Source organism: Vulpes lagopus, chromosome 9, assembly GCF_018345385.1.
Source record: "Vulpes lagopus strain Blue_001 chromosome 9, ASM1834538v1, whole genome shotgun sequence".
Classification (NCBI taxonomy): Eukaryota; Metazoa; Chordata; class Mammalia; order Carnivora; family Canidae; genus Vulpes; species Vulpes lagopus.
In genome coordinates, this window is record NC_054832.1 from 55777666 (window position 1) to 55803932 (window position 26267).

The 26267-nt window shown below is 36.6% G+C and overlaps 1 protein-coding gene across 6 annotated transcripts in view; it reads right to left on the reverse strand.

Annotated features, from left to right (window-relative positions):
- ZFHX4 (zinc finger homeobox 4) overlaps positions 1 to 26267 on the reverse strand; it is a 189781-nt gene that overhangs the window by 127648 nt on the left and 35866 nt on the right. The gene's annotated exons all lie outside the window — the stretch shown is intronic.

A 26267-nucleotide genomic window follows, 5' to 3' on the forward strand; every position in this document is an offset into this window, starting at 1 on the left:
GGCCTCACTGGTGCAGAATGCATTGTCAGCTTAATTCCCATTCAAAATGGCAGACTGCCTCATCACCAGGCTCTCACGTCCATAACATTTAACAGAAAATCTGTAACAGATGTTTTCAATTTTAAGAAGAGGACAAGTATGTTTTATAAATATGTTCTAAACATTAAAGGCTGGCGTTTATAATAATAAGGTACATGCCTTTTTCAGACTGGAGAGTTTGGATGACTAAGTACTCCTAAGCCCTAAATTAGCACATAAAGTATTCATAGACCAATACCAATAAAAACAAGTCCTGATGTACTTTATTAAACATTTCATTCAAGTAAATGTGTTTTGTCTCTATCCTCTAATAGGTGATCATTTGTTTCAAAGGGGCATGCATGAGGACATTCAATAATGACATCTATTATCAAACCTTTACTGAAAGGTTTAAAGTGGTTAGCTGGATACATCATCTGGCATCGGCATGAAACATTAAAAATGGAAAATCAGTCTCTTATTAGCATGTGTCTCATATTAGCTGGGCTTTCCCTGCTGAGGTTTGGGGACCATGATACTGTAAAACACTTGGAAGATTGACTTTTATCAGAGCCATTTAAGAAAAAGAAAATCCAATCTGGGCATGCTCTTCAAAAGAGAGTACAACATATGAATATAGCTTAATATAATGCAAAAGGAATATTTGCTAAAATTAATGAATTTTTTTTTCTGTACACTGCCACTTATGGCGCTCACAAGTAGCACTGACTCAGAACTACGTTCCGAGGACGCATTTTAAAATAGTTCTTTAACATCCATTATTCAATTATTTTTTCCTCCTTTAAATGAAAGATATTATCCTGACAGGCCCCTGGGCTCCGGGCCTCCATTGATCCACTGGGTGTGCACAGCACAGACCAGGGTAGCGTGAGCTTCTCTCCACCACCAGTGTCTCAGCCCAGGAGTGGAGGGTCAGCTCTGAGACAGTCAGGAGAGCAGCTCTCATACTTAGCCAGTCCTTACTTTCTCTGTTGAGGTGACCAAACAGGAAAAATTAAAGCTGGTGACCCTAGGATAGTTTACTCTCAAAGAGAAAAACAGACTAGACCTCCATCTTTTTCTGCTGTTCCTAACATTGTTTCACTTTCATTTTAATTTAAAGCTTTGTACAATGCTTTTCTCCCCCCTGACAATCACTGGAAATCCAGATTCCTTTCTGCAATTAACAAACAAAAGACAGTTGTATTAGATTATTTCATGAGCTAGTCATAGAGAAGGGTATATGATTCCAGGCCTCTCCACAGGCTGGATGATTCTCTGTCTAAATACTCTCTGCTTGGAGTGGATATTTAACTATCATCTGCAGTGGGAACTAAAATGTGCTGCTTTAGAAAAGCAGCTTGCATGCCAGGGTCCACTCAATGTAATGGTGTCTGCTTTGAAGATTATTTTAATCTCCCCCCACCCTTGTTCTGAAAGGCAAGAATGAAGAAAATGACAGCTCCATTATTAGAAATGTAGCCACAGAAACAAACTACTCGAGAATTCTCCGAAGGTGTACTATCGAGGCAAAACCAGTTTTAAAAGTCCTTCCCTATTTTTGCAATTGCGTTTTGTGATATGGAGTCACACTTTAAAATTATTGTTTTTCTTATTTAGCTAGGTTTTTCTCTTGCGTTTTGACCAATGGAAATAAACTAGAGCATTACCTTGTGTTTCATTTTTGTGGTTTTTGCCGTACAGTTACGGCCAACTCAGAGGTCCATTGTTGCCTTGGCTTTGCAAGAACTCCAAGGGAACATTTAAATGTAGGTAAAAATTGTTCCGCTAAAAATGTACATGACATTGATGATGTAGCCATTTCATTATTTTTAAAACTACACTTTGAACTTATAAAATATTATGAATACTAATAATTTAACAATTAATACTCCTTTAATACATATACACTTTAGATATCTCCAAAAAGACTGCCCTCCTCGAAAGTGCCTGTATTAATCAATTTATACAGATGACATACATAGAAATATTTTGATGAAGGAATTTAACCTAACAAAATTTTCCTGTATTAAAAAAAAGTATCTGAGAACTTATTAGGCACTATTAGCATATATATAACACTTACAAAAACTTTGACCATAAGTGTGGTATGATCTAAGACTATCACATTAAATAAAAATGAATTCCCATATCCCATCCAAAGGACAGGTAATTAAAATTTGTAATGTTGGTGTGGTCAGCATTCATTCCTTTGCTTCAGAAATATATGTTGAGACTAATTTTATTGTATTTTGAGAGAGAATTGTTCTACTTCACTGATACTGCAAATATGAAACAATGGATTTATCTATTTTTGAAACTCAGGTTCTTTCAATTATATTTGAAATGAAATGTTTGCAGACCTCTACAGATCAGTGACTGAATGGGAGAGAAGTTAGCAGCTCCCATTAGCCACTCAAACCCATGGACTCTCTGGACATATACTGCTTTTACTGTCTGGATCACAGCCTCCTACTAGTAAGAAGGTAAATGTCTACAGTTATACTGACTCAGCTATAAGTTGAGGAGGAAACAACCAACTCTTTCCTGAGTCAGACAGTGGCCTTCTTTCCTCTCTCCACACCTCCAAACCTCACATCCACCTATCCAATCCTGTAGGATTCCATCCAAACACTAACTTGCTCCTGTTTTGCCCAGATGGCCATACTCTCCTCTAACTGTAAAACCTCTCACCACTTTGTAGCTCTGTGAGTCCATACTCTAGGATGATTGTTCTTAAATTTACAGAGTCTGAGAATCTTAGAAGAGTATGTGCATGCCTATTTGTGGGAAAATGCATCCTCTTATACACTCAGGAGATGCACCTTCCATACCTTTCTAAAACTCACATATGGACATCCGAGGTGTCCACGGACTCCAGACTGATGTCAGTCACAGCAGAAGCCTAGCAGTAAAGAATGATGCTTAAGAGCACAGCCTCCAGGAAGGTAAGTGTGGGTTCACATCTCAACTGTCCATATGACCCTGGGGAAGGCATCTGACCTCGTTACGTTCCATTCTCTAATCTGTACAGTTGCAATGAGAACTGCATGTACCTCATTGTGCTGTTGAGGATTGAACAATAAGGTGGACATAAGACATTCCCTGCTACATAGAATTTTAGTTATTATGTAGCGATACAAAACGTAGGAGTTTTATATGGGCATATTAGCTCTTTGTATATGTCTCTAACCATCTCCAAGTCAAGGACCATGTGTTAATCAAGTTTGCATTTCCCAGGGTATACTTAAAAAATGATTTTAAAAATATACTATTGAGGCAAAACTCCTTTAAAAAAACTTGTGAATTTTTTCAACAGCATTATTATATGAACAAAGTTTACAGAATCAATGGATTTGCTTCAGAGCTGTAAACTCTTCAGTCATTATCTCTTTGTTCATGTGGTCACAAAGCATTCCATTGGCCACAACTAAACCAGTTCCTTCTCTTTAAAAATAATACAGATGGACTTCTTTGGGGGATGGTTTTAATATTGCCTGTCTGCCAGGGAGGAGACTCCTCAAGGTCTCCTTTGTCCTTATGATTCCAAGATGAATTAGTTTTTCCAGAATCTTCTAACTCAATTATTCTAGAGGTAAATTACGTTTTATTAACAAATAGAAAAACAAACACCAAGCTCTCCTTTGTCACTTCGAAATTTGTTTTCTCCCAGTTACACGGAAGGATTTCTAGCTCTTTCTGACACACAGTACAAAGATGCACATGGCCTAGCTTCACGTCCCTTTATTATTTCACAGACTTCAGTAAATTCTGCTCTTATTCTTCTCCTTTCGAGATTTATTAATACCAGCTTTTAGTCATCTGTAAACCCATCCATGCTGGCTGCAAGCATTCTTGTTACCCTGATCTGGAGCTTTTCAATCTGTTATATGTCTTTTGGGGTGAAAGGTTCACATCTATAATATTTCTGTTTTGTTCATGCTGATGCAATAGAATTTTATAACATACAACAAAGAACTGGAATCTCAGCAACAGCATATGTAAAAGCATGTCAGGAGAAAAGGGCAAATCTAGGACCACTGTAAAGACAGAGCCTCAGAGGCTCCATCCTCGAGTCACCTATCCCATAGGAGCACTTTTCCAATTAATTAGAATAATATGTCACTTAAACTGAACAATAGAAATCATCTTTGCTCTCTAAACTCATGAAAATTAGATATTCTGTACAAAAAGTAAAAGAGGAGATCGTTAATTAAAGATTGGCTGAATCATTTCAAGTCACAACTCCCCACTTCGCAGCATCTCTTCATTCCCCACCAAACAAAAACAAAATATTATTAGAGCCGGACCATTCTTTCAGCTTTAATCCCATCCATTTACTCCCTGGATTTATTTAAGTTCTTACAAAAAATTAAGCTTCAAAGCATGAGGGATGCACCATATTTCTCCTGTAATCATGACGTTGGCTATCATTACAATTGCACTAATCTGCAGGGTGAAGAATCTGGTAAAGAACAGAAAACGCTTCTAAAAATTCTTCACAGTTATCTTTTCATTGTGATTGTATTTGTTCCACTAAAAATTTCTTAATAAAAACAAATGTTTTCTCTAATCAATCCCCTTAAGAACCACTAACCAAAGCAATATTCAAGAAAGGAGGTGGATGCACCAATGCTTTAGCATTAAATTATCTCTGACCTTGAAATATTACCATAGGCAATGAGGTCATATTCATCATCATAACATTATTTGGAGGTTAAGTCTCTCAAATAAAACTTACATTTTTCTTAAACCTATGAGCGTGGTGGGAGATCTTCTAATCATCAAAACCAGAATCACTTATTTCAATAATTAATAGAACTAGTTGTGAATATGAATATTTAAAGAGTCAACACAAAAAGACCTAGATGATTCAAGGTAATCACTTCCATAACGATTGGGGGGCTCTCCCAGACTGTGTTAGTAGTCACTAATAACCCATTTCAAACCTGTGACTTTGCAAGGGCCTCATTTTGATGGCCTAATAGTGTCAGGAGCAGATTTCAATGTAAATTATTAAAAAACCATGATAAAGGCCAGTACTGCCACCTGCATTGAAAGAGTGTATGCTCTTCCTTTCATCTCTTGATTAACATGGGGCTGACTTTCCAATTTGTGGATTAACTATACCTTTTACTAGTTCTTTTTCACCCACTGATTTCCTGCCTCTTGGCCATTTCTTAGCTCATTTTCATATCCCCCAGAGGGGAAAGAGAGAAAATTAAACTCAAACCTATGGAATTTGCTCTAATGAAAGGAAAAGGAAGAGATTGGAAACCCCTGGCTAAAATGAGGTTTGGGGATTTTCATACTTGCCTTGGTTCCAGTTAACCGAGACTTATCAAGGAACTACTTTATATGAAGTCATTTATCCTTCACCTCCACAAGATGACTTAACTGTGACCATGGTGGGAAAGCTATTACAAACCAGAACTTTTCATAAAGTTTCTTAAACAAAATTATATGTGGGGAGATAAGTTAATACAAATCTCGAGACCCATATGTAGAAGAAGCAAAATATCAGAAAAAAAAAAAACATCAATTCAGTTCTAACTTCAAAATTATGATTATACTGTGCCGAATAAACGAGGTGTAACTGTTTAGAATTTATTAATAGGCCTCTGCTTATTTACTGCTTTTACTGACCAAATATCCCAGCCCAAGTCCCTAAAGGGTTAATGCTGCCGGGTGAGTGGAATTCATGAGCATAATCCTAAACAAGTGAGGTGAAGTTCTATCAGGTCTATTTCAGCGTATCAGGGATTACCGCTAGCTGTCTAATCCTGCTGAGCCTCAGGGAGGAACGTTCTATTGTATTTGAAATCCTGGCCAGGAAAGAACAGAAGGTTAAATGGGTGCCTTGCTCTGTAATCAAATATCACAGGCACTACTTATCTATTCAATGAACAACTGACGTAGAAAATCAATTAAGAACCAAATAGCTTCTTAGGAATTTTTACCCAGAAAGAGGCCAGATTTTTTTTTTTTTTTGAAAAATGGGTTTATTTGATAGGTTTTATAGAAAACTACTAGAAATCTGGAGCTTCTGAAGTTGTTCATCTAGTTTCTAAAATATGTCTTGTCCCATATTCATTAGAGCTTCTGTATTTTTTACTTGTGAAATGGGGGGCATTTCAGATATAAAGATACCACACTGTAGTGTGCCTGAGTCACTTACCTAAGAAAAGGAAAAGCCGTGCAAAATTGATCCATATAAAATACTGTTAAATCTGATGAAAAGTTCTGATCATGCATATATGCATTATTGTTTTTAGTTAGATGACTGAAATCATTTGCCTCTTCTCAAATGCTCTCTTCAACAGTGCATCGTTAGCGGAAACATTATGAGCAAAGCCAGGGTTTGGGAAAAGAAGGTGGCCACAGCCCTAGGGATCTTTGTTCCCAGGAGGAAGAAGCTCCTTTTGGTGGGCATAAGGCTAACACCCTTGTTTCACCACCCTCATCCTTTACCTGTCACTCTGAGTAGATGTCACAGTTCATGCACACACACAAACAGGCTGACCTGGCCAGTCTGCCTGACCTCGGACCAGCCTAAGATCAAATCTGGTTATTAATAATGGGGGAAGTCAAAATGCAATCTTTCCAGACATTGGAGAATGGGGCTAGAAATAATGCAAGAGGTACTCCCTGTCAATAAGAAGCATCATGACGCTAAGGGTTAAAATGTTCATCTGGTCCTGAGCAGGAGTTAAGATAAACTTTTTTTTTTTTTTCTTTTCTTTTCCCGTTCTGTGAATGCTATGGTGAGAAGTTTGCTCAGGGCCTTTATATGCCCAGCTTATCTGTCCTTACACTTTCAATTATTTTTGGACTCTTTGCTTTGTAAGAGTTCTTATAAGGTAATCCATTTGCAGGCTAAAGCAGATATAATTGGAAAAAATATTGCCCTTTCATAGTCATGGAAGATATTTTACAAATGGGATGAAATACTTTTAATACCCTCATTGTAGTTCAATGTGCATATAATTTTAACCATGGGTTCTCATTCTCTATAATTGTTATTCCCTATAACTTTCTCTCAGAATATATCCATAATCTAGGCTACAAAGGGGAAATATGAAAAATCATTGAAAAGCCTAGGCAAATACAAAATGCTCTACAGTAATAAATGTATTACTCTCTCAAACCACTACTAAAATTAAAGAGGGAGTTTAATCTAATATTCCTTCCATAATTTATACAATCATTTCCATGCTCCTAGGTTATAGGCCTCTTGATAAGACAGTTATGTATCCTTCATGATAGAATCACCATTAATAATTTGGCCAAAATCTCTGCTACAGGACTATCAGTAGTTCCTGTAAAAGTACATTTTGAAAATCATCATTAAATTTTTATTTAAGTACAGTCCCAAAACAACACAACTATAGAAAATGCCCTTTTTCAAATTCTGGGAAGAATTTTTTTTGCCTGTACTACAAAAGTACATTTTTAAAGAGCAGTAAAGTCTTTTCTTGTAAAAAAAAAAAAAAAAAAAAAAAAAGGTAATATCCTCTTTTGATTTTTGTTGTCTGCTGATCTCCAAAATTATTTCTTTGAGAATGTATCTAGCCTAATGTTTCTTAACTATATATTTGCTGCATGCTGAACTATCCCTTTGAGCTCTCTGTGAAGGCCCACTCAAAGGCTTCACACCAACAGGCATGAAGCCTTTACATGGTATGCAGAATTATGTTACAATAAACTGCCCCACTCCTTCAACCTCCTGGTATTTTATATCAGTTGCTTCCTCAAGCAACACAAATCCACTAATGCTTTAATTTGTGACACTGCTAACTGGTATTAACAGATTATGACTATGAAATGTCCTTGCATTTATATTGGCACAGGAGGATGATATGTCTGTCATAGTAGAACAAAATGCTTTAGGTCACACAAACATACAATACTGTACTATGTCTTTTTCTTAAGCACAAACCTCAAAAGGTTTTATTTTATGGTACACTTATATATAGTACACTTATGTGTGGTCATTGAACATTACCCTGAAATAACCAAAGGCCCAGGGCTCACCTCAGGCAAGGCAGGAAACTTCTATCCTGATCTATAAGTATCAACTGGGTTCAAGTAACTGGTCAAGACCATCAAATTATTAGCAATATCTTGAAATATATTTTTTAACTAAATCACCCAGTTATTTTATTAGCATGACTCTTTCAGTCTATGAGCGGGGAGCTTGTTTTGTTTAGGTTTCTCATGGAATACAAGCTATATAGCCAGTGGGATTCAGGTACACTTTGGCATTGGTAGTTTACAGTACATCCACATTTAATAATGTAGCTCTTGTACAGAACTGATTGATTATTTCAAGGTGATCTATAAAAAAAAGACCCTCCTTTCTGAAATAGACAAAGATCTAGTTTTTAGCTTGCCAGTAACTAAATACAGTAACTTTTCCAGAGTAATGTGTTTTGGCAATATAGATTCTGTTGCTCATGAAATTGGGCACCATATTTATTTGCTTCTTTTTAGCTTTGGTTGTCATTGTAGCTACCAGTATATGTCTATTAGATGATATGTTCTGGAGAAAAGGAAAATATGGGATATCATTAAAAGAAAATTGTCAAACTAAAGAACATACAATACATACTTCTCTTTCATAAACAGGATAAAGAAATAGACATACATCTATGTCTACACACACACACCCCCATACACTCCTCATACACATACATGCACACGTCATACCCACACTTCTATATCCATATGTGCAGAGAGAAACAGAAAGAGAAAATATATTCTATTATGAAGTAAAGCTCCAAAAACAAACCTCAAGATCTGCCTTCCTAGAATAGCAAGAAAATAAAAAATTGCAGAATCATTACAGTGAGCTACAAATGAGCAGACAACCCAGCGGGCCTGTGGAAGTTGGCTCTCCTGAGACCTATAAGATTCCTGTTCAGAAAATAGACTATATATCTGCTGCCTGGGGATATCCTCATGTACAAGGAGAGTAGATTTTTGCAACTATGATGAAGCAAAGCAGGATTCCAAAAATTGACCAAAAAAGATATTCCTACAAAATTCAATCCAGGGGCCTTAGACTTTTTTTTTTTTTAACCCAACTTTTGGACTCCGAAACGGTTTCTTGGCCCGACAATTCACTGAAGTGCCAGACCTTCAACAAAAGAACAGCTGTTTTGTACAGAAAGGTTTTCTTTATAAAGGTTTGCCATTTTTCCTACTGAAATAGGATTTTTTAAATATCAAAACATGTCAGACTCTCATCCTTAGAGGCAAAACAATGAGGAAGACAAGGGCAGTACCTTCCGTGATTTGTCTGGACAGAATATGCAGCATCAGCAGACTCTAGCAAAATCCTAGGGTGTGAAAGGAGGGGATTCCAAGAAGACCTTAGAAGACAGTTTCTCTTCTGAACACAGGAGGAACAAATGTGAATGGAGCTGAACTGAGTATGATCACACATTCACGACTTTTCTCATGAGTCTGTAGATCTACAGACTAGAATCTTCACGATCTTCTAGTCCAGCAATCCTTAAATCAGGCTGATTATCAAAATCGTCTCTATTTTATTTTAAGATTTTATTTATTTACTCATGAGAGAGAGTAAGAGAGGCAGAGACATAGACAGAGGGAGAAGCAGGCAATGAGCCTGATGTGAGACTAGATGTCGGATCCCCGAGATCACGCCCTGAGCTGAAGACAGATGCTCAGCCACTGAGCCACCAGGGCATCCCTCAAGATCATCTCTTTAAATGAAGAGATGCCTGGATACATCCCTAAAAGCCATGGCCTTGGAATTAGTATGTTTTCAAAGTTCTAGCCAGTCTAATGATCAGCTTCATTTCAACCAAACTTGCATATCCTATTCTCAAATCTGTCAATTAGATATGCAGCCATTTCTAGAATGCCTTTTCATATAAGCATTTCATGACTCCAAAAAGTTTGAAAGTGCTTATACTCTGATAAAATCTCAGTGGTAAGTGCCTGTTTCTTTTCTTCCTTTTTTTTTTTTTTTAATTTTATTAATTTATTCATGAGAGACACAGAGAGAGAGGCAAAGACACAGGCAGAGGGAGAAGCAGGGTCCCCGCAGGGAACCTGATGTGGAACTGGATCCCAGGATGCCAGGATCACCACCTGAGCCAAAGGCAGACGCTTAACCACTGAGCCTTGTAAGTGTCTTCTTCTGCATGACAGGCAGTATCTAGTGATGTCCATTCTGTTCAGGCCCCAACTACTCTTTTAAATACCTCCATACAGTGTCTCATTCAAATTCTCCACTTGCTTCTAAGATTAGAAGAGTCTGATTTATACAAACACCTACAATACTAGTAACACAAATAATACACTAGTGTTAATAATAATAAAAAACCTTACTATTATTTGCTTACAATAGCAATTAACTATTGCTTTGCCTAAAACATGATGATGTGTTTAATGCTTGTCTCCTCCACTAAACTGTAAAGTTTACCAGTGCAAGGCCTGTGTCTTTCTTGTTTGATGTTATATCCTTATTCCCTTGCATGGAGCCTGACAAAGTGGGTTCTCAGTAAATGAATAAATGAAATGATTAATATCAAATAAGTAAAACAAACACAAGAGATTAAGGGATGTTTTTCAGCTGTCTCCCTATATATGGTATATTACCCTGCCTCCTGTTTACAAGAAAAATACATAAACATGTATTTGTGGATTGAACAAAACAATGGAAAACTTGGAACCTGATCTATGTGTAAGTACATCAGCAATTTAAGATAAGATCCCTGTTAAAGCTAAGAATAAATTCAGCTCTGAGAACCACAGAAATGACCGCTTTTAGACCAGATCTCAAAGACCGTTAAGTTAATGCTAATTTTCTAATCATAATGTAACTCAGAACCCATTGTATAGATGAAACAATTGTGGTACCAGCCTAAAGGCAAAACTAAAATTAATGCCAGACACGGAAGCTTTTAACAGTCATTTTTCAGCTGTGAGCTCCACTTACTACTACTCATTTGCAAATTCACACTTGGCAGACTTGAAAACTGGTATTTAAAAGTGTAATACATAGCTCCTTTTCTGTGGGCAAAATTCTAAGAAAGAATGGATATCGAAGTTAAAGCACATAAAAGGATACACAAATAGTTATTTTCTATGAGCTATATTTACCCATTTTCAAGTTGATGAGTATAGCTACATTCCTCTTCAAAGCAAATTTCAGTTGAAGGCCAATTGGAGAGATAAAGTTAAGAATGGCTTTTCAAGAATGACAAGTCCTAGATATAATAGTGTAACCAAGTGCACTTATAGAAATTAAAAAGGAAAGTGTCTTACCAATAATAAGAAAAGCAGAAGTTGTCTCCAAGTACAAAAAAGCAATGCCAATAGACTAGATACACTGACAAGACAGGAGTAATATTTTCCACATATAAGAAAAGCTTTCATCTCAGAAGACTTTTTTCAAAGCTATTTTTGTACCTTAATTAAGATCTACAGAACTCAGTGGAGTGTTTTTTTTCCCTCTCTCTCTCCATTTACTAATATATTAACTAAGGCACAGAAATGCTTGCCAAGGGATCCCTGGGTGGTGCAGCGGTTTGGCGCCTGCCTTTGGCCCAGGGCGCGATCCTGGAGACCCGGGATCGAATCCCACGTCGGGCTCCTGGTGCATGGAGCCTGCTTCTCCCTCTGCCTGTGTCTCTGCCTCAATCTCTCTCTCTCTCTCTCTGTGTATGACTATCATAAATAAATAAAAATTAAAAAAATATATATATAAAAAAAAAAGAAATGCTTGCCAAAAACCATATAAAGAGTGAGAAAGTCACTTGGACACTTTAAGACAGAAAATGCCTATCCCTTCTTTTTTCCTTCCTTAAGTTACACAGAGATAAACAGACAGACATAGACATAAATGTAGGGAAAGTTGGATGTGCACTTCTTTCACTGTCTTTTTCTGAGACATCACTCCACACCTTCCTACCACCCTGCTCCCCCAATCTATTAATAATGGGAGGGTATCAGAAAGTGATGCCTACCTTGTCAATGCTTGTTAAGCTAGTTGGTATTCATAGACATTAGTGCTGACATAGGCAATCTTTGTTTTACTGTGTGTTTTTTTTTTTTTTTTTTTTTTTTTTTTTTTTTTTTTTTTTTTACTGTGTTTTAGATTCAAGAAAGCAGTTCCAGAGACTCTTTTAGCTTGAGATAATATGGGAGCTTATCATGTTTTCTTACATAATTTCTCCTTAATGTTTTTTTCATAGTAAAACAGAAAACAGAAAGAATAAATTATATAATGGCTATGTTCTAACAGTAGGAACACTGGTAGCCCAACCCCTGACCTCACTGTACTCATGTCAATACTTTATGAAGATCAGTAGGTCTTCGGAAATTGAAACCTTCAAGGAATATTAATAATTGTTGAATGGAAGAAGATGATGCCTGAAATAACTATAAAAAAATATTACGACTATTTTATCAATAACTAATTAGATCAGATACTAAAAACAAATATACTTATGTCTTTATACCTACAAAAAGAAAAAAAAAATCCTTCTAGTTGGCCAAAAAAGGTACCAAGTAATATTTCCGTTTATCCATTTCTTTACCATTACGAAAAAAATAATACTCATGCTGGCAAACATTACATAAGTAGGAGGGAGAGGCAAAGAAAGAGAAGACTTAAATTATACTGATACTATATGTTATTTCCCAATAATGGGACAACCATCTTTATTGGTGTGGAAGCAAACAACCACCCTTAAAGTTCTGCGAGGCAAGAATCCAATTCTTTCCCCCGATACCACAGAAAATCTAAATATTAACTTCCCAGATGACACAAAGGAGTAAACATTGCTAAAATGTGTTATAGAAAGTACTAAAAATGTCTCTGCAAACTTCTGGAACTCAGAAAGGCTGTTAACAAGGCAAAATCACAAGGGAAAATAAAGCACAGATTAAAAGCATTCTATATTTTCTACTAAACACTAGTGAGCTCCTTGAGGACAGGTACGGAATCATACACTCTTTTTGTCTGTCTTACTCACCACTGGGGTCCAGCACAATGTGTTTTTAACAAATGAGAACAAACAAGCATCTCTGCATTACTAGAACATCAATCTTAACAACACGTCTTTCAGTAAACTTCAGTTATGATAAAATATTCCAATTTTTCATTCCTACAAATATGGAGAGTTCAGTTGTAGATATTTTTTCAGAGAACATTCTATGAACCAAATAAAGAATTTACATTCTGACATTTTAAAAAAAGAACTGAACTATATGCTGTTATCAGTGATTTTTCTAATTTGCTATCCCACTACGTCTCCCAAAGGCTTTCAATCTCTATCTATCTCATCAGTACCTCTTTTTCTCTCTCCGGGGATTCATCATTATATTTCCCAAAGATCGACAATTACAGTTACACTCTTATTTCTATCCTTTCTGCCACAAACAAGGTCTTCCTTTCCAGGTATCCTTCTCAGGGTAGGATCGTCACTGTGACACTGTCCTGTTTAAGACCTTGGGTGCTAGAGCCAGCCAAAATGAGCTCAAATCCTGACTCTGTTGTCACTCTTACCATGATGGATAAATTAATTAAGATTTCATTGTTTTAGTTCTTCATCTTCAAAATGGGGATAACAATAGAACCTACCTAATAGGGTTGCTGTTTGATTTAATGACTTAATTTTTTTTTAACTTAGAATATCTGCCACCTCGTAAGTGCTCAGTAAATGTTGTATTAATTTTCTTACTGAATTCATCGGCCAAAGTAGAGCAGATGATGCATAAGGTTGAAAGATTGGGGAAAAAATGTAATATTTAAAGATTTAAAGGAAAAGGAAGAAGGAGCTGACCAGGTACAATATAAGAAGTGACTGGCAGTAATGACAGTCCAGTTAACTAACATGAGATTGCTGACGCAGCAATGGCACTCCCAGGTATATATCTAAGAAAAATTAAAACATCTATCTACATAAAAACTTATACACAAATGTTCACAGCATCATTATTCACAATAGCCAAAAAGTGGAAACAACAAAATGCCCATCAACTGAAGAGAGGACAAATAAAATGCAGTTTATCCATACAATGGAAATTCCGTATATAAAAAGGTATGAAGGTGGGTGGGGGATGGGTAATTGGGTGATGTAAGGAGCACTGAGTGTTGTATGCAACTGATGAATCACTAAATTCTACCCCTGAAACTAATAATACAGTATATGTTAACTGAATTGAAATTCAATAAAAAGTAAAAAATTAAATAAAATAAAAAGGTACGAATATAGATATACACTACAATATGGATGTATTTTGAAAATATTATGTTAAGTGAGAGAAGTCAGTCATAAAGCGCCACAGATGATATGATCCCATTTATATGAAATGTTCAGAATAGGCAACTCTAGAGAGACAGAAAGAAAGCAACTACTGGTTGTCTAGGGCCAGGAGAGGAGGGTTGGTTGGGGTCGATGGGGGGTAGACTAAATGGGACAGGATTTCTTTCTGGAGTGTTGAAAATGTTCTAAAATTGATTATGGTGATGGGTGCATACTTCTGTGAATATTTAAAAAAAAAAAATTCACCCTGGGGTGCCCAGCTGGCTCAGTCAGGGGAGCATGCAACTCTTGATCTTGGAGTCAGAAGTTCAAGCCCCATTCTGGACAAAGAGATTACTTTAAATTTTTTTTTTAATTTTTATTTATTTATGATAGTCACAGAGAGAGAGAGAGAGGCAGAGACACAGGCAGAGGGAGAAGCAGGTTCCATGCACCGGGAGCCTGATGTGGGATTCGATCCCGGGTCTCCAGGATCGCGCCCTGGGCCAAAGGCAGGCGCCAAACCGCTGCGCCACCCAGGGATCCCTACTTTAAAAAATAAAAAGAAAAATGAAACCTTTCATTGTGTAATTTAAATGGTTGAATTGCATGGGAAATGAGTTATGTAGCAATTATATTCAATAAATATGAATTCTATATTGATTATATATCAATACATATGCAAATTTTTAAAAAGCAGCAAAGCAGAAGAAAATGGTCTCAACATTCATTACACTGTTCACACGGTAGGCTTTGCAGCATATAACTTTAGTCCCTTCCCTTTCTAATTCAGAACTGATTTCTTGAAACATTTGGTCACATTTTCCTATTTAATTTCATGCTTAATTCCATCATTTTCTAATTCCATCATTTTCTTATTCCATCATTTTCCCACTGTAGACATCTTACATTTGATCAACTTAAGAAGATATTTGTCCTGGTTACCCAATGCCCTGAATTTCAAGGATCATTCTGAGTCTAAATGTCTTCTGATATCTGTTGTGACTTTTAGAAAGTATAGAGCACTAATTAGGTAGGCATTAATTTGAGAACACCTTTGCTTGTAAAGACACTTTAAAAAAACACTTAGTGCTGAAAGTTCTGTGAAAAGATATCTGCTCCAATGGGGGACCAGGGCCTGCCTTTTGTAAGGGAGAAAAAAGGCTTAATGTGCTCCCACAATTAGTGAGGCCATTTACTTTTTGGAGAACCTATCACTTTTACCAAATCATATCCTGTTCCCTGAACCTTTGATTAGTCATGTGTACATACAGACCTGATTTCAGTGCTTGCTGACGAGTCTTGCACAACATCATCAAAGGTTTATTATCTCTAGAGACTGAGAACACTTACAATATGCAGGAAGAGATTTCTGCCATTTACTTTAAAACCGAGTAAGTGGGTATTAATGATTAACTCATGATCTTCATCAATTTTTAAAAAATAAGTCTTCATATACTGTATTCTTATTTTTTTCTCTCTCTTTCTCTCTTAGTATAAGTCCATGTCCCTGGATATTCACTGAAAACATTCCTGGAGTACTGGCATTTTGCCTTTTCAATCTTAACACATGAGACCTGAATATATCCACATTTTTCTACACCCATTGATAAAGAATTAAATTGTTCACCTTTTGGAAAAGTGTTAACATATGTCTCAAGATACTTCTGCATCAATGGTTTTCCAATAAGTTATCAAACCATCATAATTAGAGGGGTAGACACAGTACTACAAGAAGAAATAAAAAGGGGGAACCCTGGCTGCCTCATTGGTTGGGCACCTGCCTTTGGCCCAAGGCATGACCCTGGAGTACCAGGATCGAGTCCCATGTCAGGCTCCCTGCTTCTCCTTCTGCCTATGTCTGCTGTGCTCTCTCTCTGTGTTTCTCATGAATAAATAAATAAAAATCTTGAAGAAGAAGAAGAAGAAGAAGAAGAAGAAGAAGAAGAAGAAGAAGAAGAGGAGGAAGAAGAAGAAGGAATAAAAGACCTAGCACATGCCACAAAGACTTAAAAGTAAATATTATACCTGATGATCTATCTGGAAACACATATCTAAAGAAATGTTTACAAAAGTAAGCAATTAGGAATACGTTTCTGCATTTATGACTTAAAGATGGTAATTATCCTCTGTGTTGAAAATGAACACTCTAAAAACTAAATAATTCTTCCTAAACCCCATCTTCATTTTTCTAATATTTAAGGAATTATGAAGGCCCACAACAGTATTTCTCTGGGAAAAAAGTTATTTATATATTCCCTTTGGGCCTATTTTTCAGGAACTTGGTTATGAGTTTGGTTATTCTTCTTAGGGAATAGTCATGGAAAAAACTTGGTACCATTGTTTCATCCAAATGTGTTTTTTTAATTACTTAATGTGCTAATAAAAATTATAATAACTGAAAAGTAATAATAACCCAGAACTTGCTTTTAGCCAAATCATTTCTCAAAGGACACTGAGGGGCCTCTGTTTAAAAAGTAGTGATAGTATCACACGGCAAATAGGAGATAGTTTTCTGCCTTCTAAAGTACTATGCAACATAGATTCACAAACCAACCAAATTCTAAAAGATATATCCTGGGGTTTGCATAATTCCTCTTTTAGCATGTTAATCTTATTTTTAAAAACAACACTATTCATTTGGTATGAAAATTATGAATCATCCTCCCCCTCCCCATGTCTGCTGTCACTTACTGCTCAGTGGTAAGTGCTAATATATGTTGAGTTTCCTTGTAAACTGACACTTTTTCAGAGGTGATGGCAATCAGACCTACTACCTGATTTCTTACAATGAATGATCTTAGGCCCTAAGGACATGTGCTAGTGTTATTTTCAGGCTTGCCAAATGAATAGTGAGAAATATCTGAAGCCTTTGAAAGGTACCACACATTACAACATTATAATGATCAGACTGTCCTTGCATGCTTCACAAACACCAGTTACAGATATTGAGAGCTTCTGTGTTGCTAACAATTTTGTCATTTCAAAACTAAGATTATTCTCATTTTTCAATAAAAGAACATTTCATTAATGAATGTGGTCAATGGCAGCGACGTCAACAACTGACACTTTTTTCTGCAGGGAGAGGTAGCCAGATTTAGGAAGGCAAGCATCTCTTAAGTTAAGTCGATGCAAATAGTTCTAACAAGATTTGGAGCTTTACGTTGGAATCATTAACAAAATTTTCAGGAGAGAGAGGAAAGGAGTGCATTAGAAACATATGGTGAAAAAAATATTTTTCTGAAACCTTGTAATGGAAATGGATCAAAGTACGAAGTGAAAGATAAAAGTAAAATAATAATAATTCAAAAGGAGAAAATTTTTTAAAAACTAAGTAAGGGAGGAGCAAGTGAACAGGACTTCCTCCAGTAGTTTTCAAGATGCCAGGAAAAGGGAATGGAGTTCTGGGCAGACAGTAGACTGTGCTTTAGTTGTTCCTGTTTGGGAAGTTAATGCTTCGGGAGGCACATTCCCTCTTTCAGGTCAGCGGGGTACCATTTAGTACATTACTGTTCAAGTACCCTGGTGACCTGAATGAATGCGTGCAGCTTCCAGAGGTGCTTCACTTGCAAGCCTGGAGAGCTCAGGCATTAGAAGTGATAAATATTCTATTAATTCTTTCTATTTCATATACCAAACACCCAAAAACGCCAGTAAAAGGAAGTTTCCTTAAAGCGAAAGAATTCCGTTGTGCCAGGAGCTTTGCAGGCAACCAGCAGTTCCTCCCCAACAGGTGTGAAGTTCGACCTTCTAGTTGGCTGCATTCATCCTGGCTGGCTCTTGTGTTACACTGCATCTGCCACATTTTTAAAGGAGTCTGCTAACTTGAAGGAATAAAAGTGGGCTCCGAGGGCAGCCCAGGTGGCTCAGTGGTTTAGCCCCGCCATCGGGCCAGGGCCTGATCCTGGAGACCTGGGATCAAGTCCCATGTCGGGCTCCCTGCATGAAGCCTGCTTCTCCCTCTGCCTCTGTTCTGGTCTCTCTCTCTTTCTCTCTCTCTCTCTCTCTCTCTCTCTCTGTCTCTTATGAATAAATAAATAAAATATTTTTAAAAAGTGGGTTTCAAAATGATTAAGCCCTAGACAAAATTGTTAGGTTTGCCTCCGGCGCTCTGGCCTTCCTTTTTCTGTCCTACTCTCCGCTCTTTCTATCCTCAAGCACAATAAAAAGTTTTCCTATTAAGCAGCGTCTCATAATGTGGGCTAGAACTCCAGCTCAGGCTCTATCTGTGAGGACTTAAGTCAGGCATTTTGCTCTGAATCTCAGTTTCCCATTGGGTCAAAATAGGAACAGTAAGATATAACTGTTAGGAAGAGTAGAATGAGATAATGCAAATAAGAAGTCTACCTTATTGTGATTGTTGTCAGCCTGTGTCACTTTTTTAAGTGGATAAATGAGTAAGTCAATTATCAATAGGGTTTTACTGTTGACAGAGTATCTGCCATCAGGAGAAGGAATATTTTGGTAAGATTTCTTCCCAATATCTCATAAATCATATATAGACAATCAATTGCCAACTTTCTTTACAGACGAGGCTCTTCTTGATACAGGACACATAATCATGGATGGAAAAAAAATCAATATTTTAAAACTTTAAAAGCTTCCCTTCCAAACTTGAGTCAAGCGATACAGTTGAGCCTATCAATGGCTCGTTTCTTTCCATCTTCAGCTGTTCATTCCACTAATTTTATCAGCAGATAGCATGAGACAAAGAATTTTTCAACCTTAACCTTCCTCTACATTATTCTTTAAAAATTGCCTAATGGGAAAATACAACCTTGACATTTATTCTGTAAGCCACAAGAAGAGAGAGAGATGCTTTTTCTATGCTAGCTAACATTTCCAGTGAAAGAAAGGCTTTAGAAAAATCTGAATCAATAAAGTTTTAAGAATATGGTCCAATATACTTTGATATTGACGTGTACATATTTTATAAAATATATGTAAGTATTATACTCAAGGCCACAAAAGTACTTTCCCTTAAAGATGAGAAAATTAGAGTATTAACATAAGATTATAAAACATTGCCACATGCAACTATCATTATCTATGATAGTAACAACCTGGTTCTTGTAATAATCTATCTTTAAGCAGAACTCTGGCTGACAGTATTATAAACTGAACTTATAAAGATTCTTCACGAGTCAAACTAAATTAGCATCCTGATCCTATATGGGAGTTGACTGAAGTTGTAATCTGACGTTCTGCATTCTTTATTAAATGGTTTTCTTCTTCATTTTCTAGGTAATGCATCAGTAGCATCATCCTCACGTGTGAAGAACACGAATGTTCCAACTAATAGAAACAGCGCTGTACTGCCTTAGATTCCACCATAACCCTGTCTAAAGCGGATCAATAAAGTCCTGCAATGCAAGAGGGCAATAAGAGGAAGTCAAGATAATCAAATAGCATTGCTCTGCAACTCCTGATGACCCAAGAGAGCAGTCACAGTCCTTTGACTAGCCATTGTTGAAAGAAAAAAAACCAAAAAACATGGAAGCTTTTGATGGTTGTTATATGGGGTTCAAACCTTAATTTTATTAATATTTCTGCCACACTGGAAGAACAGAGTGAGTCCAGAAGCATCACCTTTTAGAGAAGATGGCTTATACCCTACCACGTTAAGGGAACACAACCTCCATCAACAGAGACTCTGAGCCGGCACATAGTAAGTGCTCCATCAATGTTTCTGTATTTATTAGAAGCAAGACTTGGGATATCATTCAGGCATTCTGCAAACAGAACTTTAGCCTTTGTGCCTATACCAATCACCACACTCCTTTGAGGTTACAGGATCTGTGAAGATGTTTCTTCGTAGGCTACAGGGGGCTGTTGCCACCACGGCCGCTCTTATTTGAATAAATCCTATCATCATAAGCTCTCCTGAAATACACTGATAATTTGGGAAAAGTGCCTTTTAAGGCTTGAATTATCTGAATAATGAACAAATCTCCACGTCTAATTGAACTCAGCCTGAGCAGAGGCTCAGACTCAAAGCAAACTTGGTAAAGCATTTCCAGTAGAACTCAGGCAGGCCAGATGTTCTGGAAGCAGAACCACGGTCATTATGCACATGCCAGCTCCTCCTCACTCCACCCCGGGCCAAGACCCTTTCAGCAGCGCGAGGCCTGGTTAACATATGACTCTGGCTGCATTACTGCGTGGCATCCCAGCACCCATTTGAACATTTCAGCAATTTTAAACAAGCTCCACTGACAGGGACTATTAAATTGAAGCCAAAGAAGCACACAGGCAGAGCACATTAATTATGAGGTAACACCTTTGTCTGCATTACCTAAATGACCTCAGGGTGGGTGACACAGAAGCGATTTACTACTTTTGGTTGAACCATACCTACACTTCACATGAGACAGGATGAACACGAGTTCGACAAAAACCGTAACATAAATCATCAAGTATGAGTTGACATGGTCCTGAAGTGAAGTGAATGGTAGTGTCAAATTTTTTACTGTGTCTCTGAGATGAGGGGCAGTATGATGTGTGGGGGGTGGTGTGTGTTCAAGAGGGGATGAGTGAGAGAAGCTCCTAGAGTGGGGCCCCACCCTACCCAATCCCCATCCCTGACAAAATCACTACACCCCCTCGCACATTCGAATTTCATCCAGATTAAGCAGTTCCTTTAAAACCAAGTGCATCCCGGGAAAGACTTGAAAGTCATTTACACTTTGGAGGCACTATTCTGCTTTTATGAAAGGGCTTCTTTCCCCTTAATTAAGAGAATGCTAGTTTTCTTTGGGGAATTAGATGGGCAATCTCGCAACATGGAGCATTTCCATGAAGAGAAGGTCTAGGTGGCATAAAATAGGAAGGATTTCAGAGAAACAGAGAAGAGCATAATAGCGTGTGCCTGACCCACAGGGAGATGCTAGCACTGGTTAAGGAAAGACAGGTTGAAAATAAAATAGGAGGATTCCTTCGCACACTTTGCTCCCTTTAAATTTCGCCTGGGTTTGTTAACAATTTCACACACTAAGAATCATTTTATCTATTCTGACATGGATGTAGTAAGTCGCTAATGCTGGGTCTAAAGTAATCCTTTTAGGGGTTGATGGGTATTAACATATATATTTTATATTTGGATAGACAGATTTCTAGTCATTTTTTTTTCTACGGGAATACAAAGAGTGTTCTCAGCTCACGATGTAATATATTACTTGCCATGTGAAAGCAGTGAGAAAGTCCATATTTGTGCTGGAGTAGCCGTGTTATAACACATGGCTGTGCTTCAGCAAATGTCAGGCTTAAAAACAGAAGTAGACGTAGCAGATAGGGCTGGCCAATTACGTTGCGATCTGAAAACACTAGTGATTTATTAGTTGCTATTAGCTAACCAGCCCCTTTCCATTTGATCTGCGTATTTATTAGTTATAAGTATTATGCAAGCATGTATTGTTTCACCACAGAAACTGTTTTTTCACCCTCTGCCTTGTCTTTTTATATGAGAATACAACAGAATAATTTGGGTTGTGATTACTTTTTTTAAAAAGAAATCCTGCACCTGGAATTAAATTTCACACCGCATTTCAACCTTGAAAGAAACATAAATCTGAAACCAATACAAAAAGTGTAAAAATTTCCATATTCAGGTTAATGTTTAGCAACAGAAAAGAATAACTTTTGTTTATCTCTGAAAACAGCTTTCTTCATCTAAACAAATGACTAGAAAAAGATTAAGAAAAACCTGTTTTGGTTTCTTAGATACACACACATATTCCAATTTCCTTTTGCACAATGACTTTTATGCAAATGTGTACCACACAATCTCCTGACCTCTTTTACCATCACACCGGGACAATGACAGTTCAATAATTGAAACGGTACATATCTGGTATATTTGATTTTAAATTGCAAAGTTGGACTCAGGCCTATTGAAATGAAAATGCTTGTGATTCTTTGTTAATTCCAAACTGATCGGGTTATTATTCCTACTAGTAAAAAAAAAATGCAAAAAAGTAGGTGAAGCTAATTATTCCATTTTTTTATTTCCCTCCACATACTTTTCCCAATGTGGCTCCTTGCATTCTCTTCTGTGACCCTCCCCCACACCTTGATTTTAGTTCTTAACCCGGATGCTTTCATCCATAACACGGATAATGAGAAAACTCCAAAAATGTTCCTTGGGGGAATGTTACACTAAAAGTTACCTAGGACTAAGTCCCACGTGTGTTCTTTTGCTCACCATGGAGACAAGCGATTCATTCACTGCTCTCAGCCAATTTGAAATCCAAATATGAAAATAGCATTATGGAATTCAGACAGACTATTCTGCTTCACTACTAGCAGATGCAGGAAGAAAAAAGGCTGGTATAATTAAGCTTTTGACTTTGAACCAGCAAAGCTGTGAACACCTCACTTAAAAATACATATAATATTATAAGAGCAGCTGAAGTGCAGGTGTGGCAAGAGGATTTGCAAGCCCTGCATAGGATGGGGGTAGACCAATCAGCTGGCTGCAAGGTCTTATCCGTTCTGGGACTAAACTAAACTGTAAAACTGAAATATGGCCAAAGTCGTATATGTTCTTCTTTGGTTTGAATGTGTAGCCCTAAGTGGCTTTCATTACATCTTTTTACTCTATTCTTTAGAAGAAGTTTGGGATCAGTTAAGGGGCTGACCAATTGTAATGCGTTTTTTTTTAAAAAAAAATGAGGGTTGGAAGTAAAGGGGTTTCTTTAATACATATCTCTGTCTATTCACGTATTCATTCTACAAATTTTGAGGACTTATCATGTGAATATCAGTTGACAAAAATATGTAGAGGATGCAAAGGTGTGAAATTAGAAGAATATAATCAAATCTAATTCAGTAGTTAGCTAAGAAACACTGTTTTTGCATCATATCTAGATCTAGATGTCGATATAGATAAACACACGTGCACACTTTACAACACTGACTTGTAGCTATCTGTGCACTCAGCATTTGTTAACCTCACTTTAAATATGCTTTTACACATGGGAAGAGAAGATGAAGGGCAATCTGTAGTTTCATTTTATTGTTTTAATTTCCTAGACCAATTTTGCTTCACCATTAAAATTTCTGGAGGAAAAATCAAAATTTAATAGTGCTTAGCACTTGAGAGAATTGTGCTTGAAGAAGTAAGATTTCCTTAACAATAACAAAATCCCTTTTAAAAAAAATTCTAAGGAAAATAATACTGCCAAAAAATGAATACAGCTTTGTTTGTTTTTGCAGTCATCGTTAGCAATAGACATAAAGGTATTCTTTTTTTGAGTCCATATGGAAAGATCATCAACACATTCTGCCTCTGGGTTCTTTGCCAAAATACCATAACCCACAAGCCTTCTACCTTAAACATAAAAGGAAAGGTGTTGTTCTGGTCAAATAAAGAAATAATTTTTACTAGCATACGTCTAATGTTAAAGCTGCTTAAATCCTGCCAAATACATTAAAACAACATCTGTAAAACAGATTTTCATTAAATTGATCAGTTTAAAGTTAAGCAGCTAGGCAGATGATGCTTTTAAGCTAACCCCTAACCTTTAACCTTTAACCTCCTTAAACTGGAAGAAGGACACACACTTCTTTTAGTAATACTGCTCCAGGTTGACAATGCAAGAGGTAAAGTGGTCCATTCAAATCGAACTGACACATAACCACATTTAGAGTGTTATGAATCAATATGTTGTCAATAACGAGGAAAGCTGTTTTCTCACAGCTCTGTATTTGTCTTATAACTGCTACTTGTCACTTTCCCTTAAAGTCTGAATAATTCACGATGCAAAATGATGTAAATTAAACTCTAATGAAAATGAATTTTATATAGGAGATTATTGTCTAGTCATTAACTCAGAAACTATTTTAAGTCTAATTTTAATATTTTAGCCTATTACAAACCGTCACTTTTTTCTTCCCAGGCCCAGGCCAATTTGTTAGGTTCTCATTTAAAAGCAATTAATGTTACTTATGAAGCAATTTCATTTTGCCGACATAAGCCGACCAAGCTTGCTAATATTCTCATTACTACACTTGAAAATTCTCTATATCTGACTCATTCAGTTTCTGTAAATCAGTTTCGAAAAGGCATCCTCAACACACTACTACTCTAGAGTATTTTTCTAGTTACTACTGGAAATAATGAATACTCCTTGAAGGATAATGCAAAATAATATAGTTCGATTATCTAATACCAAGTTTCCATAGCTCAAATATTTATCTCCTCAATCTTCTTTTAATTCAAGGTAAGTTTGTTCAAAGTATGCTTTCGTTTGTTGGCCGATCATTTTTAAGCACTATGCTACAAAGACTCTTGAGTATTTAAGAGATAAACAAAGAAGAGTGGGGGGGGACAAGTAAATTTTTATATGCCTTTATAACATTTTTAAGGGGGGAATACATATATCCTTTGGTTCTGGGATCTAAAGCTCTCTGCCTTAAAGCCTTCTTTATAAACAAGCTTTTATCTCATTTGCCTGTTACATTCGAGGGCAATATCCAACTCTCCCTGAAAAGAAACTTCAAGAGTAACTCTGACACTTAGCAAATTGTTCTGCAGATAGTGAGATCAACTCATACTCATGGAAAGAATGGATAAACTTAATACACACACGTTTAAATAATCATCAAACAATTAGATTAAACAACCTTTCCTGAGAAAACAAACAGTAACACTCTACCTTTCTTTAGCTTCCCACATGAGATCAATAAAATAGAAAAATTTGTACATTTATATCTTCTATTCACAACATGTTAATTTAAAGTGTTAGAGGAGCTGCGTGAATATAAACACAGTTCATGAATATTCTATATGGCTCCCAGGGTCGAGATCTATTATTTATACAAACTTAATGTTTTTTTTTTTTTTCCTCCTAGGTATTCTAAAAGTTTTAGTAGGTCAGGTATCAACAGGAAAAAAAAAAAAGTTGACAATTGAACAGTAAAACCTATGAATTATAATACAATTAATCCTTTATATTATATTTTCAATACCATCGACTTAGAAGCTTGCCATCCTACATTAGGGCTTGTACTCCCCTCAAACTGTGTAACCCAAATCTAATGCTTTCATTATTGATCCACAGAGCACCGATATCACAGGAACAATGTTACAGATTCTCACGCCACATCTTTAGGTTTTTATGCTCAGTACCTCAATCTAGAATTTGAACTTCAAGAAACAACCCAAACTAATAGTGCCAGCCCAACCCAAATAAATAATTCCTGCACCTGCTCTAGAGATCCACAATCTGCCCTTTCTGTTGTGTGTTTATAGTCTGAAATAGTATTAGAAAAGCCATAGGTATTCTAATCGCTGGTTGACTCCTGATAGTATAGTTATCACTGATTTCTAGTATAAATCAATAGATAACACTTGCAAAATGGATTTTGTAATCATATTTAGAGCTTGTTACAATGACTAATGGTTTGCAATATTTTCTGAATTTTAATATCCTCTAGACAAAAGAAGTTTTTAATAAGTTACCAAGTTATTCATCATAGAAATGAATCTGTTACATTTGTACAAGAACCAAGATAGTCCAGCCAACTCAGTAAACAAACTCACAAAATAAATTAACCAGTAATTAGGGTTTAGAAAAAGTCAAGACAAGTTGTGTAGTCAATGGCGTTCACCAGTTGCACATATTCATTACATCTGCATAGTTTTTTTTTTCCAGGAAAGATAAAAGTATATTTGCCATTTAATGAACATTTTTATTTGCTCCACTCCCAGTGGGGGTAAGGTCATGCAAAATAACAACTGAGTTAAGTCGAAGACCTTGAACTGATGCTAAGGGAAAATGTGTTTACTCAAAACTTACAGAAAAACAACAACGGAACACACACACACTCACACACACACTGTGTTTAGATCGCCCCTGTTGACAGACACCAAACAACAAAAGATGATGCATTCACGAAGTAGCACGGTTTTCGCGATCTGTTCCCTATAACCATGAACACTTAGCCAAGAGTAGTGCTATGTGT